Raw genomic sequence first — 19,228 nt, forward strand, 5'->3', positions numbered from 1 at the left:
GGAGGGCGATACAGGTGTGGATGAAACGTTTATGTATTGATTTTTGAATACGAGTTGTGTGCGAATAATTCAATTTTATTTAACTTTTAATATTAGAGATTATTTTATACGACCATTTAATATTTTATTATTTCTTATACATATTCGCTTTCATCATTTGTCCATTGTAATGTTAGTAGAAAAAATGTTTTATTTAACAACATGAGCACGAAAACCTACAAGAAAAATATTAGACAACATTCATAATTATCACTGTACGGAATACTTCTTTAAATGGAAACAGTTTGATCCATTGGTAGAGTGCACCCATCTGGTACGAGGATCCCTAGTTCAATCCCAAGACCGTGACAATTTGTGATGGACAACACCCTGTGGATATTCTCGGGGTTCTCCATTTCCTACCACTTTCTTCATATTCAACATTTTTACAATCATTAACCATTCAACGTTGCCTACTTGTAAAATGTCTCGAGTAGATGAGTATATAAGACTCATGCCAGAACAAAATGTTTTCTCTTTGCTCTCAAGCCAGAAAAAAAGCAGAAACTCATATCTACATGCCAGAATAAGTGTTTTCTCTTTGCTCTCAAGCCAGAAAAAAAGCAGAAACTCGTATCCACGAAGTGAAATTTCTCGAGTTGCTACTCGCCAAATTTCACAAGTTTCGTGGATACGAGTTTCCAGCGAAAACATTTATTCCAACAAAAGTCTACCCAGGTTCGATTCCCGGCGGGAGCTCATGTGGTTCGGATTCCACGCTAATCAGTAGGCCCACGTCTCATATAGCCTCGCTGATGAAAAGAGACGTTAAACTCAAATCAAATCAAGTCCAACAAGAGTCTTATACAAAAAATCTAATGGCCTTATAATTTTGAATTCATGTGTATAAAGCTGTAAAATTAAAACTGTAATCCGTGCACCATAGGTAGTTCTTGAAATCTATCATTCTGGTCCTCTTAAACATTAGTCCAAAAAGAACAAAAATAAAATTCATGTAACCTTTGTATCACATAGTATACTAAGAATCTCAAACAATCATTAATACTACTGTGGAATTATAAAATATTCTTCATCGCCTTCAAAATCCTTCACCTCTGGCGCATGATGAATCCATGGTTCGATCTTAGCCCGCCAAGGCAAAGAAATCGTATTATTATTCAATTCAAAATCTTTTGTCGTTGTAAAATTCTATCGAGGAAGTTGAGGTTTTAATATACAACGACAATCGTACCTGTTATACTATATATTATGAAACATGATAGCTTCCTTACTCTGAAGAACGTCCTTTAGGTTAAGCGATAAGCGAATTAAGCCAATAAATGAATGCTGTAGGAAATGGAAGTACCGGGAGAAAAAAGGTGTTGTCCACCACAAAGTTCATTTGGTCGGTTTTAAATCACGACCATCAAAATGTCGTTCTACCACTGAGTCATAGTGCTCTCCCCATATCCGAGTATACCTCACTGTGGATCTACAAGTTTCAAGAGGTTACCATACAATGTTTATTATCAGGATCAATAAAAGTAAAGCGTCTGCAGTGTGTGTCAATTCATTATACGTAGGATTTCTAGTGGTTGTCTAACAAAAGGGTTGTGTTTGATTTTCAAGTCCAGGTAATTATTCACAAAAGTACAATCTTGTCCTTTTACTATATAAAATGGAATAAGTATTTCAAGTTATCATCTTACTAAGAAGAAGTATTTTCCTGTATATTTCTATGCATTTCATAGACATTTTATCCTTTACCTCAAAGTATTGAGCTCTCTAAGCTTTATTCTTTTAAAAAGCATATACCAAGTAAGGGTCTGCACATCCTGAAATTTGTTGGAGGGTGGATTTTGCACTAACAGTCACTGCGTTTAAGCATTATTGAAGTAACATTATTCTACTTGCAATAAAACAACACGTAATTTTACAATATTGTCATCTATATTCTCAGCAAAAGAGTACACTAACTTCTTTTTATAAAAAAAAGAAAGAGTACAGGGGTACTGTAACATCGACTTTTCTACAGTATATCACATATTTCTCTCCTACTGCAACCATAATTCTCTTAAAAAGGTGTTGAAATGTTTGTTGGGTTATAGAGTTTTAAATGTGGTCCGCATCCAATGAATCCCTCGCATAGGTACGCCCTTAATTCAATCCATTCTGCATATAAGATTATAAGTTGTTTTCATTTAAAAGTAACTGTATAAACAAGAATGTTAAAGTCTTCATATCATAAACTAAACACGAGGTATCAACCTCAGTGATTCCCGTTCAATCGACAATAGTTCATCATTTACTTACGTTGGTAATGTCTCTAAAAATCTAAAATAAAGTATTAAATATTTTCAGTTTCCTACCATATTCTTCGAAAACAATTATTTTTTCTTTTAATGCACTGCTTCTTAAACACTAGTGTCTTCATATAGCATACAAACAACTAAGATTATTTTTTTTCTAATATCAGTTTATTTCCTTAAAAATACATTACTCTCACTGACAATTCAGTTGCCAGTAATTCAGTATTTTAGCTCTAACTATTATTTACATGTGTTAGGTAGTCTTATAATACAGTTCTCTTGCAGTTACAATATAAAAAAAATGCTACCTAACACAGCAACTGCAATAGTGATTAATGTTCCATAACAGTTCATATACACAGCAACTGCATTAAAGTTGTCCCTATTGTGATTCAAAACCCATATTACTGTTATATTGTTCTTTATAACCTTGTTGTTATATAAAACATAGATTAAAAATAATCCAAACAGTAGTCGATAACCTAATACAAAATAAATCTCAACACCGCTTTAAATATAATTTACTAATTTACTTATCAATCAAAAGTCCCAGGTACAGTTAAAATAAATCTTGTTGTAAGCAATAGTAATTCAATTCGTTGTGCAAACATTCGTTTTCGTCAAGCTGTCTTACACACGGGCTACTTCTCATCTGCGTCAAAGAAAATCCACACTTCTCAATAGATATACTTTCTCGTTACAAGCATTAGTAATGGTTCAAATTCCACTTTTAATAACAGCCCTCCGAAATCGCTCGTGAAAACCAGCAGAACAGTAACTAAAATTCCAAACAGTAACTTCCGTATTTCAATCCAATACAATTGCATTGGGTAAAAGAGCAAAACCACAGTTCGTCTTAAATGACCAAATTTAACTCAGTAAGTGCAAACTGCACAATATAATCTCTTTAAGGTTTAGGAAAATCTAATTTCTTGAGAACAACACTTCTAATATGTTATAACTGTATGCCATGTATTCGCTCACAACTATATATATATATATATATATATACTCTATATGCAGACAACTAAAATTTAAAATACTATTTTCTTATGCATTTTGTAACAATTACAATAAAGTTTAAAATTCTTGAAATTCAGAATAATTTTTATTAAAGTTTAATATCGGCAGATATCTATTTCAACTGTAGAAAAGGACATGTTAGCTATTATTTCGTTTCTGGCGATCGTAACACCATTACAGGAATATTTTCTTGTCTTTTCTAAGTTACAAACAAGATCTGTAAATAAAATACCCTTTTAGTTCAAACAAACATTCATCACACTTCAAGTAAAATACAAAATCGTATCAGACTGTCTGTGAATATAATATGCAATCCTCAAAACATTTTTTAACTTGTCGGTTGCATAATCTTCTAGGTGCCAAAGTTAAATATTCATGCTCATTATTATTATATACGCAAAATGTATCTGTCTCTCCAACACGCTAATTCCCATCGTTCACAGTCCTGCTAATAGTTATCGCCAATGGTGTTGGTTACCTTGTACTTAATGTTATGAGTTCTAAAGTAAAGCAATTTTAACCAAACTATACGTTCAAAGTGCTATCTCTTATTTAAAGCAATTGTTTCCATCTGCATATAAAACTAATCTGCGCTGTCAAATAATTGTCCGTCTCTTGTATTGCCTTAAGAGTCGTTACATATACTGTTTAAATAATGTCAAAATCGTCCTTAATGTACATCATATATCTTCTTTACTAGTATGTATGTATGAAGTTATATAAACACATAATTTTGTATAAAGAGTTTCAAAAGTATAATTCTCCAATAACTGCTACAGTTTCTTTCCTCGTTCATAAACATTAAATAGCGCTGATCATAAAAAAAAAGTCACTTCTAAAACAAAATGCTTTCCCTCAATCAAAGTGTATTTTCTAGTTTAAACATTGTGTGTGAAGTTCTCCCGTTTCCACCTACATTCTCGTTCCACCAACTTATACATGCGTACTTTTATTCATCCAAATATAATACATAGAAAAAGCTATGGTGGGTACGCAATACAGTGTTCACCTCTGGTGCATGGGGTCCTTAATTCAATCCCAGCTTGTTTCAAGTTAGCTTTTTGGTGCACAAACACTATGTGCGTGGGTTTTTGTCGTGGTTCTCCTGCTTCTTCCCACTTTCTTCATTCCACCATATTCATTAATTTCTCATCATCACCGTCTCCTTTAGTCTAGCCAGTATATTCGTTGAATGTAACACTTATAATAACTTTTATGTCGATATTTCAGTATTCAATATTCATATCACACATTATCCAATATTTTCGATATTTCATACAACTAAGATCCAACGGTGTCAATAAATCCATATTTTAAAACCAATCTATAACTCCTTTTCACTAAAAAAAACTTCGCAACAAACAATTCAGGAAAATAAGGTTTGTTCTCCAGTGTTTCTATTAAAATTTTTTATTTCCTTCACCACCTAAAAACAATAAAAGAATTAAAAATTAATTATTTGCTGTATTACGATTTCCAATTACAAAATATAAGTTTAAAGTTTCCCTTTTAACTTCACTACTACATTTCATCCTGGGTAATATGTTCAAACAATCTCGGGTCTCTTTTTATTGCCTTAGCTTTCAACATGAAAAACCCTTAAATTCAATCTGCGGTAACGTTAAACGTTCTGTCGCCATATAACCTCATTGTTACACTAGCGTTTATGAAACAAAAACACAACAGTTTACAATAATAATAATAATAATTCTTACCATATACTTTCTAAATACCAGTTATACGTCTTACACAATTCATAGCTACATATAAGTAACAACATCTGCTAAGCAAAATGTTTGTCGTACGGCTTTTCACGTGGAAAAGCTCTGGTTCGATTCCCGGGGGCGCATTCTGCTAACTTTCTATACAATATAATTTATATATGCCTGTTATGTCATACACAATTCGTAGCTATATATAAGTAACAAGTTCACACTGCAAACATAAAAATTAGCGTACGGTTCTCCACGTGGGATAGCCCTGGTTCGATTCCCGGGGGCGCATTCTGCTAACTTTCTGTACAATATAATTTATATATACCTGTTATGTCTTACACAATTCATAGCTATGTATAAGTAACAAGTTCGCACTGCAAGCAAAAATATTTAGCGTACGGTTCTCCACGTGGGAGAATAGTAATTCGAGTCCCGGGAGCGCATTCTGCTAACTTTCTGTACAATATAATTTATATATACCTGTTATGTCTTACACAATTCATAGTTATGTATAAGTAACAAGTTCGCACTGCAAGCAAAAATATTTAGCGTACGGTTCTCCACGTGGGAGAATACTAATTCGAGTCCCAGTGCAATGAAAAATGTTGATTCCCTGTACCCTCCATATTACATTATACTATATCTTAGTCACGTTATAATTCCATAAAAGTACACCAAGTCATATCATTTTTCAATGCCGGAAAATCCGCAATCAATTCCCGATTAAAACCAAACAGTTCCGTCCCCCTTATACTCCAGACAATTACAATATGTCCCTTTCCCATATAAAAATAAACAAGTATAATACAAGAAATCTTTCCAGAAGTTTCGAGAGTGTTCTTTCCCATATTCCAACAATAATAAATTTAAAAAAGAAAGATCTCGATGTTTCCACTGCTTTCTTTCACTCATTCCAACGATCCAAATTCCACAATATTCTCCAGCAACAGCTGTCGCGTTACATGTGCTGCATATTAATGAATCCAACTTTATATTAAATTGTTCTACGTGTGTGATCTGCATATTTTATTTCCGAAAGGTCTTTCCTGTATTCTGCTTGTCCAATTAACATTTCTTTTCACCGGAAACATTTATTATGTGTCATGTTACCTCCGGCCGCGCCTGCATACATTATGTGTCATTAATATGCGGGAAAAAAGGGTGTATCCATTTTTTTAAAACGTGCATTAGGAACTGCTAAAATGTCAAAAAAGTAAACACTCATGAATATTCATGAGTGAGGACTAGTTTTCCCACAACTACTGGAGTTTCCCACTCGTTCAAAGATTGGATTCTTTAGGGGTTTGCTATTTACTACTAGGAGCCAATGAGGCCGGAAATATAGTCATGTACAAAATTATTGTCGCATGTCTAGAAATACGTTGTTGTAGGAATATAAGATAATAACGATTTCAACAGTTCTTATAATGTTAATATGTGTATCAACGGCAAAGACGTGTATGTGGAAAATTTCATGTCAAAAGAACAGTAAATAAGACAATATAACGAAGAAACCTTTCTTGTCTATTTAGTAACATTTTATTTTACTCATTCTTATTTTCGTATTTATAATCCTTTCTCTATGAAATTTACCACAAACATACAATTCCCGATTATACACATAGTAACAGTATTAAAACTACCCTGCAAAATCATTATCAAATTGTATTTAGACAATAAGACACTTATAGATATGCGACAATCATTTTGGACATGCCTGTACATAACTACTGATACGAGCCTCCGAATGCAAGTGGCCACGTGACCAGGCTTGAGGTAGGGTGCCACGTGTATGTCCCAGGCAGAAGTATTCTTGCTAAACCTTATTCACTCTAACCTTCAATCAGCTACCCTCCCCTGGCCCTCATTCTCAAATATTGCTAATATTCCCATTCACACTCATCTATACACGCTCTTAATCTCAAATAATACTCATACCTAGGATGGTTAACCCTCCGGTAGTATACCGGACAATTCAATTTTAGGTCTGCTTGTCTGGTGTCCGGTACGACCTCTAAACCGGACTTTAAATATTCGGTAAATTTTCCTCTTACTATTCTTATTCTCTGCTCTATTCAGATTATCTTGGAACGACGAAAGGATTCATTTGTCGATGAACATGATTAAAGCAGACCTTATAATTCGCTTTGATATCGACTTGTCGTACGCGGAATTTGCTGAAGAGTTGAAGTCAGGAAAATTTACTGAACTTAGCAAAACTGCTAATGGTCAATAAATGTACATTTTTAAGAGTGCAGCTAGCACTGCTTCGTCTTCCAATTAAATAATGCTTCCAGATCCATTATTCATATATGGTACGTAGAGACTATCAGACATTACCAGCCTCAGTGAAGCTGGTAAGACTTAGTTTTCAAGTTTACTTTGTGCACACAACAATTATATTGCCAATTATCAGTGGCGTACTAAATGGGGGACTTCCAGGCTTAAGCCTTCCCCGAAATTTTACTCACTATATTAAAATAAATGAAACATCTTGCACAATTTTTACATTCCCAGGACTAAATTTAGCAAAGCCGTTCCCCCTTCCGAAACAAAATCGTAAATATGCCACTTGCAATTACATTTGCATTTCTGCTTTAGATACAATGTATTATTGATGGTAGACTACAAAAATTGCACGTGCCAACTCAACCAAAACCGGAATAAATAAGTTTTATAAACGCTTCAAAATTCTTCAAAAGTAACTAAAGTTGTACAGGGTGGCTTAAAAATAGGTCTACAGACCCGTACTTATCAGATCATAACATTTTATATAATTTTATATTGTTATCAATCAAGTAGACTTAGTTTCTTTATTCTTTGTTATTAATGTGCTTTTACTTACATCTTAAGCTCGGAAGAGCCGAAGGAAATAACCCCATTAACTAGAATGTTATACTTGGTCAATGCAGGGATTTATATATACCTATTTTTGGGTCACCCTATACAATTGTAACTGTGAATCTTTCAATTTTATGTGAAGTAACCACTTTCAGATTCTTCACATTTTTGATGAGCGATGATGATGTCACAATCTTAAGAGTATACTTACTCCAGGAGCGTGTCCGACATTTTACGTTTTCAAAAGTTGACAACCCTATTGATACTCTCGCCCTCACTCATACTTGGACTCAATGAAATTTCCCACAATTATTTTCTTTCTACTTCAACTGTTATTGATCCCTTATCCTCACTCACACGGAAACCCAAATTCGATTCCAAGTAGGACCTCATGTAGTCCAGGTACAACATAAAGCAGTAAGTTCAAGTTTCCAATAGCCTCGGTGAAGAACAGGACACTAAGCTTCAAATCAATAAATTACCCTCACTATCAATGAATTCCCTCACAGTCACACTCACTCGTACACACCCTTAAATATTATCCATGCTTTTATTTATAATCACCCTAAATTGACACTCTCACTCTCAAATGTCGATGATGCATCACCCCAATCAACCCAGTTACACTCACTCGTCTTTATCCTTATTCACACTAACTCGCCTTTACCCTTACTCATAGTCACTCACTTTCATCCTCACTCACATTTAATAGCATTTATTCTTTACTGACACTAATTCACCTTTATCCTTACTCGCACTTACTCATCTTTATCCTTACTCACACCAACTCACCTTTATCCTTACTCTCACTTACTTGCCTTTATCCTTACTCACTATAATTCACCTTTATGATTACTCACACTAACTTTTATCTTTACTCACAATAACTCGCCTTATCCTTACTCACAATTACTCGCCTTTATCTTTATTCACACTAATTCTCTTTATCCTCACTCACAGTCACTCGTTTTTATAATTACTCACACTCAATCGCCTTTATCCTTACTCACACTAAATCACCTTTATCACTACTCACACTTACTAATGTTTATGCTTACTCACACTAACTCGATTTATCCTTACTCACACTAACTAACTCGGTTTATCCTTACTCACACTAACTAACTCGGTTTATCCTTACTCACACTAACTCGCCTTTATCCCTACTCATACTAACTCACCTTTATCCTTACCCACACTTACTAATCTTTATCTATATTCACACTAACTCGACTTATCCTTAGTCACACTTACTGGCCTTTATCCGTACTCACACTTACTCGCCCTTATCCTTACACTAATTCAACTTTATCTTTACCCGCACTTACAAACCTTTATCTTTAATCACACTTACTCACCTTTATCCTTATTGACACTAATTAACTTTTATCCTTACTCACACTTTCTAACCTTTATCTTTACTCACACTAACTCGTCTTATCCTTACTCACATAATTTCACCTTTATCCTTACTCACACTAACTCACTTTATCCTTTCTGACAGTTACTTGCTTTTGTTCTTACTCACACTTATTCGCCTTTATCCTTACTCGTCTTTATAGTAACACACCTTGTCCTTACTCACACTAATTCACCTTTATCCTTCCTCACACTTACTGACCTTTATCTTTACTTACACTAAGACGTCTTATTACTACTCACACTAAATCAGCTTTAACCTTACTCACACTAACTCCCTTTATCCTTACTCAAAGTCACTCGCTTTTATCCTTGCCCACACTCACTAGTCTTTATCCTGACTCACACTAACTCGCCTTTCCTTCTTCACACTAATTCAGCTTTATCCTTACTCACACTCACTAACCTTAATCCTTACTGGCCTTTACTCGCCTTTATCCTTACTCAAAGTCACTCGCTTTTATCCTTAGCCACACTTACTAGTCTTTATCCTGACTCACACTAACTCGCATTTCCTTCTTTACACTAATTCAGCTTTATCCTTCCTCACACTCACTAACCTTAATACTTACTCATAGTTACTCGCCTTTATCCTTACTCATACTAATTCACCTTTATCCTTACTCACACTTACTAAGCTTTATCTTTAGTTACACTAACTCGCCTTATCTTTACTCACTAATTCAACTTTATCCTTACTCACATCTACTAACCTTTATCCTTATTCGCACTATCTCGCCTTATTCTTACACTTGTAACATTTATCCTCACCCACTTCTTTTTTTCTCAATAGAGCGACCTTTCATCTTTATACTGATACTCACGTGCCCTCGCTCTCTAATGTTATTGATGCCTTCACTGTCACTTAACCGACAAACTCACACTCACACTTTTCGCGCATCTTCATTTCATACAGTAATTACCACAAACAAACATGCAATCCGATAAAAATGATAGAAAACCTGTATGAAACTTGAATTTATTCTATTGCTTAAAGTGCAAGATGCAATACTGGGTTAAAGAGGACATGTTTGCACGTGACTAATACTTACCACTTGTCACATGACTCCAGAAGAGAATAGATTAAACATTTGGTGAACAAGTCATTGAGAACTGAGCGTTTAATGGCTTCCGGTAATTTGATCTTTTTTTTTATGGAAAGCTTCTGAATAAGAAATCTTATACTGTTTTCTCAGCAAATATTCTTTTGTGTTTTCAAGAAATCAGAACATTCATTGCTGCCTTTCTGTCGGAAAACCCTCAAGATTCCTTAATGTTGCTCCAACATTTGACGTCATTCCAGTATAATCCTTTTTTCAAAAGCAAACAGAATATACAAATTAGATGTTTGTGGTAGTATTTTCCAGAATTTACGAGAAAATTATTTCCTAAACTTTTGCAACTAAAGGAAATCATTAAAATGGAAAATTTACATTTAAAAAAAATCAGCTATTTAATAAAGCTTTGTAACAATTTAATTTCCAATATAAATAAATTTATCCATTTAAAGAAAAAATTATTTACCTTTAATCTCCTTTAACCAGTTTCAATTTGTTCAATTATTTTCTGTATTTTAAATTTTGCTTCAATTGTATATTTATAATTTTCATTTTTTGTTTCTTTCCGTTTGTTGTCAACAAAATTTAGTTAGAATTACAAAAAGTGCGTATAACGTTGAAAAATATTAACTTTTTCAGCATACACCATCGGTGCATATTGTTTTAAAACATTCATTTAAGATTTACTATGGCTGGAGCTTTTTATTGTTCAGTCGTACATGCATTGCAAAACAGGTCGCATTTCTTGAGAAGGAGCTCGTCAAGTTGCTGGGGCTCATGGCGTCATCTGTTTGACCTTCAAGAGTACAACGCAAAACGCTTATTTTATTCTTTAACAAATGCTGTCTATGGAATCAAAAAACACATATATGTCATCGACACGACCATCAGACAAAGTACACGTATTATGCCTATTTCCTTCTTCTTCTCTCCCCTTACATTTACAATTTTCTTATCGTTGTTTACTTTGAGTTAAAAGACACTAGTCTTCAGTTTAAAATTTCCTCTTCCAGGTATATTGTACAGACATGCGAATGGTTCCGTTTAAAAGATTGCTTTATTCTAAAGAGCAACAAACCAACATCTTAGGCTAAATAATAATGTGTTAGGAAATTTACAATACGTCCTAATTTTTTTGAGACTTCTGGGTTATTTTTCGGATATTTATCGCACATTGGCAAATATTCCTCCTTAGTTTTCAAGATATCAGATTGATATTTTGTACACTCAATGCGTAAACAACTTAGTATTCTTCAAGTGATTTTGATATGTATGTTAACGGAGGATCGGTTCAGGGAGGCCTAAAATTTAAAAAGGGGATTATTTCAGAAAAAAACATAGTTTTCTCGAGTATATGATACGTATATGCAAATGTTACCGTTTGGAAGGATACTTTATTCTCGAGAGAATGAGATATAAGACCAAAATAATACTGTAAATAGTGATAATATAGTAGCTGCTTGACTGGAAGTCTAAAATTTACCTTAAAAATCTCAAAACAACTCTAAATTAAAAGTGATTGCATCAAAGTTTAAAATTTAATGATAATTTTAGATTATTACTAGCTGCAACGCCCTTTGTTCGTACGGAGGTTTATGTGAAGTATTTAAACCTCTTTCACCTTAAGATACGCATGGACGATAATTTTTAACTTAAGGGAATCGAGAATCAGTACTCATCTGATCGAAAACTAGGGACTGAACGTAAATATCGATTATTATTATTATTATTATTATTATTATTATTATTATTTTTACATGTCAACCTTTCTTATCCTCACCCCTCATAATCATACCGATAGGGTATAAATTTTGACTTTGCATCAGGAATACTAATTTGGCCTCAATGTCCACAAAAGCTATGAGTTAAACACTAATATCGATCGGTTGCGGTTATTTTTACACATCAACCGTTTTCCACCTCAATAAAATCGGGGATGAATTTGTACTTAAACGGCATCGTGAATATCACTATTCATCTCAGCGAAACCGAAAATTATAGATTGGATACTAACAAAGTTGTTCTTCATTATATTTACATGTCACTCTCTTACTAACTCTACTTCTCACCCTCAATTCCAGTTGGAAATAAATTTGTGTTTAAAGGGAATCGAAATAGTAACTATTCATCTTAGCGATCCTGAAAATTATATATTGGGTACTAACATGGTTGTTCTCCATTACTTTTACATGCTACTCCCATACCAACCTCACCTCTCACTCTCCATTCTAACTGCGAATAAATTTGTATTTAAATGTCATCGGGGCCATTATATATTTATCCATTATATTTTAACAAAAGAGACACTGACCAAAGCTTAAAACTTTACTTTATTTTAAATTATAATTTGTAACTGTTTCGGATATCTAGCATATCCTTCTTCAGACACTATCCATTATATATATATCCATTGTTTTTCATTATATTTACATGTCACTCCCTTACTAAAACCACCTCTCACTCTCCATTCCAATCGGAAATAGATTTCTATTTAAAGGGAATCAGCAATGTAACTATTCATCTCAGTGACCTCGAAAATTATAGATTGTAATCTCGGGGCCATGGATAAGCGACTATTTTTCCTGGAAAAGGAAAAACTTTCCCCTATCCCCTGTGGCTTAGCAACCGCAAACTGCACTCGAGGTCGCAAAGGACTCAATGATGCCAGATTTCTAAACTGAATGAACTTGTTTCTCTCTGTTTTGAAGGTTTCCATTCCAGATTGTCATATGGGAACAGCAGAACCAACTTGCATTATGTTAGCATTCGAAAGCTTTGAATAAAGTGATGTGTTTATTTATTGCTCATAAAAGATTTGTACGAAGAATAAGCTAACGAAGAATTTCATTTTTTTTAAAGCGGATTCTATTTTCTTCAGGATGACATTTTTTAAAGGAAAACAAGTATAGAAAAGGAAAAATTTACGCACTTAAAAGGTAAATTTTTATTCTCAATTTCTACAAGAGCCTAACTTTTGGCGCTATAGTACACAACTTAAGGCAGGTAGTAGGGTGGCTTTCCTTTTTTCCCTTTATAGTTTTCCGGTTTTTGCAAGCCATAATAAAATGAATCATATATTTGTGAATTTAAGCATGATTTCTTTTAAGTTTATATTTAAAAAGAGAAAAGAAAGACACTATGTTTTACGTCTTCATCCACGTTTGAGTAACAACACAAAAAGAAGTTGAAAATTAAAACTTTTTTCTATTGTTTTGAAAATTAAAAAAACGAAGAGAAGGAAGTGAAAATCTTTGCTTGGAATGCTTTCTCAAAAAAATTCATTCCTTATAGAACGCTTCAATTTGTTTATGACCATCAATGTTTTTCACAGTTGTCAGTTGGTAAGTTTTAGTTCTCTACTTTCCCTTGAGATCTTGTTCGAAGAGATTGTAGTATGCTGGTGGTGTCTACGTATTTCCTCGCTGATTGGAAGTGTCTAATTTCTTTCGGCGGTACCAGATGATAAGCAACCTTGTCCTTCTGGCCAGAGAAGTCTAAGTAACAAATAAAAGAATCGTGTACTTGGAAGTAAAGCAAAGCAGAGGAAACAAAACATGAAAGTTTAAGGGGGCTGAAGGTGGTCGACAGGGGCTAGGTCGAAAATCCACAGTACCTCCTCATCATCAACATGACTTCATCTGTCCATTGATATATGTCTTGTCTCTGCATATTATTATTATTATTATTATTATTATTATTATTATTATTATTATTATTATTATTATTATTATTATTATTATTAGGTTAGGTGCACCAAATATGGAATAGGTTACTAATGACGTACTGAATTATTTCCTTTGCTATGTGCTGTCACCGCGTGAAATTTTTGTGAACGTGAACATCTGGTTTCTTTCTGGCTATGTACACTGAGAAAATCCGTTCTCCGGACAGCGGTATATTGTACAAATATATGGAATCCTCTTACTTATTCCAGAAACCAGTACGGGGCATACCTTATCAACTGATGCCCTTAGATCTTACATCATGACGTTGCAGGATGTGTGATATCTAACAGTCTTCCTTACATTACATACGTATATGTATGTAATATATATGATATGTATAATGTATATGTACGTTATGTATGTAATGTATATGTATGTTATCTTCGTCACCTAGGTTATATACGTGCATTTGTATGTGAGATCCTGATCGCCTGCATTGTTTCATACGGAAAGTACGTATATATGGAACACTTATACAGAAAGTATTATAAAACATGCGTTTTCAGTTATACATCTGTTGTACGTTGAGTCCAGAAAATACAGGAATTGCGCATGTAACCTACTTTTTAAGTACGCTATCTGCATTCTTCCTCAGTGGAGTAACCATAGTCAACACAGCGTTTTGTTTCGACTAAAAATATTTTTTTGGATATGAGCAAATTTTCTAACAGCTTTTTCTTTTTCATTGTATTTTTAGTGAAAGAAGTGTGTGTTGTTCAGTTTAACTAGTTTCAGTTACATAGGGGTCTATATACTGTTCTTTAAGGATTGAGGTTTATCTTAATATTGTCCTCCTATCTGCCTCTAGGTCTTGTTAATGGTCGTTTTCCGATTGGACGTCCAATTAAAACTTTGAAAGTATTTCCATTTTTTTTCATTCTAACTACATGACCTGAACACCTGAGCTTCCTAGACTTGATGACCCAAACATGAGTATTAAGGATCTGGTATCAAAAATGGCGATTTTCCAATATGGAATACTAGCATGATCTAAATGTGGAATGTTCGAAGGCAGGTTCAAACATGAGTAAGCTGATGAAAGAGGCTTCAGAACTGTTAAGAGTCTTCATCCCGACGAAATTAAAATACTGCTAATTTTACAGTAATTATGTGATATCTTCAAATAGATAAAAGATAATTGAAATATGGAACAAGAGCGCCCTAGACAATATTATTTTGCGTGAGGTATCGTTATCACAAGTCACCTAGTGGCTTTCCGTTTTCAGCTGTTTAGAAACGCGAAAATAAATGCCGATTTTCAAAATGGCTCGAAATCGAAAGCAGATAAGTGAGTCGTGATAACGGTTTCTCATGTAAAATAATATTGTCTAGGGCGCTCTTGTTCCACATTTCGATTATCTTTTATCTATTTGAAGATATCACATAATTACTGTAAAATTAGCGGTATTTTAATTTCGCCGGGATGAAGACTCTTAATTGAAGATTACCATAAACATACGTAATATATAACCACGATGAACTGTTGAAACTACAGTTATCGAATTCAAAATAATTAAAAGGTACCCATTAAGCCCATTTGTGCTTGATGAAAGTGACTTCTTAAGTGCTGATATTTGTATTGCCTTGTCAGCTGCAGAACTGAACGCAAAGAATACCCCAATGCTACCAATATGAACTGTAAATTGCCTACCGCAGCCATAAAAAAGGAATCGAAACAAGTGTGATCAAAAGCCAGGCAAAATTAAATTGATACCAAATACTCCACATATGAAAGATTTATAAGCGTCCACTACAGAAGCAAAAAGAACAATTTCTTAGGAAAACTTGGAAAACGTTTACACTTTCGAAGACAATCTAAGCAGCCTCAAAGAACGAAATTAGAACCTTGTAAAGAAACAAGTAATTCCAAAGAGTCAGTCAGTACATTCAACAACGTCACTAGGTGTAACATATTAGATGATGCTAATAAGTTATGGTCATTGAATTTAGAAAAAGGAGATTTGTTGGAATGTACAGTTTGCCAAAGATGGTTTCATCACAAGTGTATCAATTTTCTTTTAAAAATTTTGTTTATCTTTGTTCTTGAAAGTGAAAACTTGCCCAGAAGCTGTAAGCTGTAGTCTTATTTTGAAAACACTTTCATATTCAGAGCACTGTTTTCTAATTTTTTTTTTATTTGTCTCACGTGAGTACTTCCATTTCATCTGTATTTTATTATATGTTATAAGGTTATTATAGCTCTGAAGTAAAATTAACTGTCACACAACAAGTTTGAGAAATATAGTGAATAGATAGGAAAAACCAGGAATAGAAATGTTATTCCGATTTGAAAACTCGAAAATTGAATCCAATACGGTGGGTCCAAGGTGGCAGCCGGGGAGGGAAACATGTGTCAGACAAGCAGTACTTGCTCCAATTTGTTTTGCATATTCCCACATTCATTTTCAGTTACGTCTAAAGAAACTAAAAGCAATTTTGTGTCCGAGCGCTATAGTAGTGAATGATTGAATTCCGAATATATGAAGGTACATTAATATGCAAATCACCGGTATGGGTAGCTAAAATTACTACAATACAAACTGGGCCACGGGGAACTTAACATTTAAATCAATTTTAAACAAATCCTGGGAGGACACTTCGCAAATGTACATTCATGTCCAAAATTATTGTCGCATGTCTATAAACATGTTGTTGTAGGAATATAATTTGATAACGAATTCGCCCGGTATTTCTTATAATGTTAGTATGTGTATAATCGGCAAATACATGTATCTGGCAAATTTTATGTCAAAAGAGCCGTAAATAAGAACAATAAAACGAAAATAAAATGTTCTTGTCCATTTAGCAACATTTTATTTTACTCATTATAATTTTCGTATATATAATTCTTTTCCTATGAAATTTACCACAAATATACATTTCCCGATTATAAACAAAGTATCGGTATTAAAAGTACCCTGCAAAATCATTATCAAATTATATTCTTATAAGAATACAGTTATAAATATGCGACAATCATTTTGGACATGAGTGTACCTTGTGAGTCACCGCGACTTCTCATTGTGCAATTGGATCAGCGTTTATTTTAAATATTTTCTCCCGGTATCTTTATTTACTACCAGTTTATATCTTACCGAATCGGAAATTTCTCCTAGTTAAATCAATAGATAAGCACTGCATTTAAAGAAATAATACTGATACCAAACTTAAAAAAATGTAATTTTTCAGTTAAACGTCGCACGATTATGGCTGTTAGGCTAAGGGAACTAGTGTTTCTTTTAGAAGAAATGTTCCGGGGGAACATACTTAGTAGTATGGGGGGTACTCCTTGTACTATTCTGTTTATTATTATATTATATATAGACTAGTGCTCTCAAACGGGTCAGGTCAACTCGGGTCGGGTTGTGGGGTCGGGTCAGTCAGGTCAGCTCGGGTCGGTTTGTTGGGTCAGGCTACTCGGGTCGGGTTGTGGGGTCGGGTCAGTCAGGTCAGCTCGGGTCGGGTTGTTGGGTCAGGCTACTCGGATCGGGTTGTCGGGTCGGGTCAGTCAGGTCAGCTCGGATCGGGTTGTCGGGTCAGCTCGGGTCGGGTCAATTGGGTCAGTTCGGGTCGGGTTATCGGGTCGTTTCAGTCGGGTAAGCTCACTTTGGTCAGCTGAGCTTAAACTCGGCTGGAGTCGAAAGCTGCTGTTTTTCACTAGCTGCCTAATTAAAAATATCAATTTTTAATTGATTTTATAAAAGCCATAAATCTATTTTGAACACTTGCAGCTAGTGTTTTTATGGTAAATGCTTATTTTTATACTTGTGTGTACTTTAATTTGTAAATGTGGAAGATTGATTTTACCAATCCACTGTAATATTAATATCTACGCCAGTATGGAGTCCGGATTTAGAACTAAACTAGAAGTTGTTTAAGCAAGGCTAAAAGAAAGATTGGATATAGACGACCAAGCCCAACCATGGCTGCGGTGGCTCAGTGGTAGAGAATTTATCTCTGGTGCATGGTTCGATCCCAGCTTTTGCTAAGTAGGCTTTGTGGTGGAGAAACGCCGTGTAGTGGGTTTTCTCGGGGTTCTGTTTCCTCCCACTTTCTTCATTCCACCATTTCATTCATTTCTCATGGTCACCGTATCCTTTAGCCTCGGTGCAGAATCGAGGGACCTTAAACTGAATATTTCATTTTATTTCACTAAGCCCAAGGCCATCGATACAAGAACAAGATAAAGATTGGATATGCAACACGAATTGCATAGTTATCTTGCTCTTGGCCTTGTTTTGGTGATCACCAAGTAGCGATGAGCATATTTTCTTGCTTTCCGTATAGTATGAAAGACCATAATCAAAATCACACTTGGTCTTCATTTGTACCGATGAGGCGAGCATTCTTGGCTCTTGTATAGCATGGAAGACCATCAAAACTTCGAAATGCAGGACCAAGACTTGACTGCAAGACAAAGAATAAGACGCAGTATTGATGACCAACACCCAGGGAGCGAATTGATTGAATTTCATTTGTTGGGCTGAAAGTGATGAAATAAAATTAGTACTTTGTAATTAAATATCATACTGTATTTTTAAATTTTAAATTACAAAATTCATATTACGTATCTTCTTACGTGCAACTATATATAATGTAAAATACGTTTAAATTACCGAGAAAGAAAAATCAAAGTGGCACGGGTCTCGGAATCATAAGAACCTATTTTGGAATAAAAGTTGAAGGCTTGGAAAAAAGCACAGGTGTTCTCCTGTTTCCTCAACCCTTATCATTGTAGTTAAACAATTTCCTTTTGTCTCCGCCAAGAGACTCTTGCTATTGCCTTCCGAGAAGACCCCCTGCCGTCCAAGCAGGTGAGAATTTCGTCACATAGAACTAAAGCAAGAAAAAAAAATAAACTTCTCCCACGTCGGACATTGGTATCAGTTATAAAAAGAAATAACCAAACCTCAAAAATGCCAAATATTCATTAAGATGCATCCACAAATCCCCGCTTGATCTAGCTAGTGGTTAACGTGTAAGACTTCGGTACACGTGGTTCGGGTTTGATTTCCAATGGGAGTGCATTTTGGCATTCACCCAGTGTCGTGACCTAGTGCTCTCAAACGGATCGGGTTGACCCGACCCGACGAGACTCGGATCGGGTCAGCTCGGGTCAGGTTACGGGTCGGGTCAGTCGGGTCAACTCGGGTCGGGTT

The sequence above is a fragment of the Thermobia domestica genome, chromosome 1 (genome assembly GCF_964235325.1).
Source record: "Thermobia domestica chromosome 1, izTheDome1.hap1.1, whole genome shotgun sequence".
In the NCBI taxonomy this organism is placed as follows: Eukaryota; Metazoa; Arthropoda; class Insecta; order Zygentoma; family Lepismatidae; genus Thermobia; species Thermobia domestica.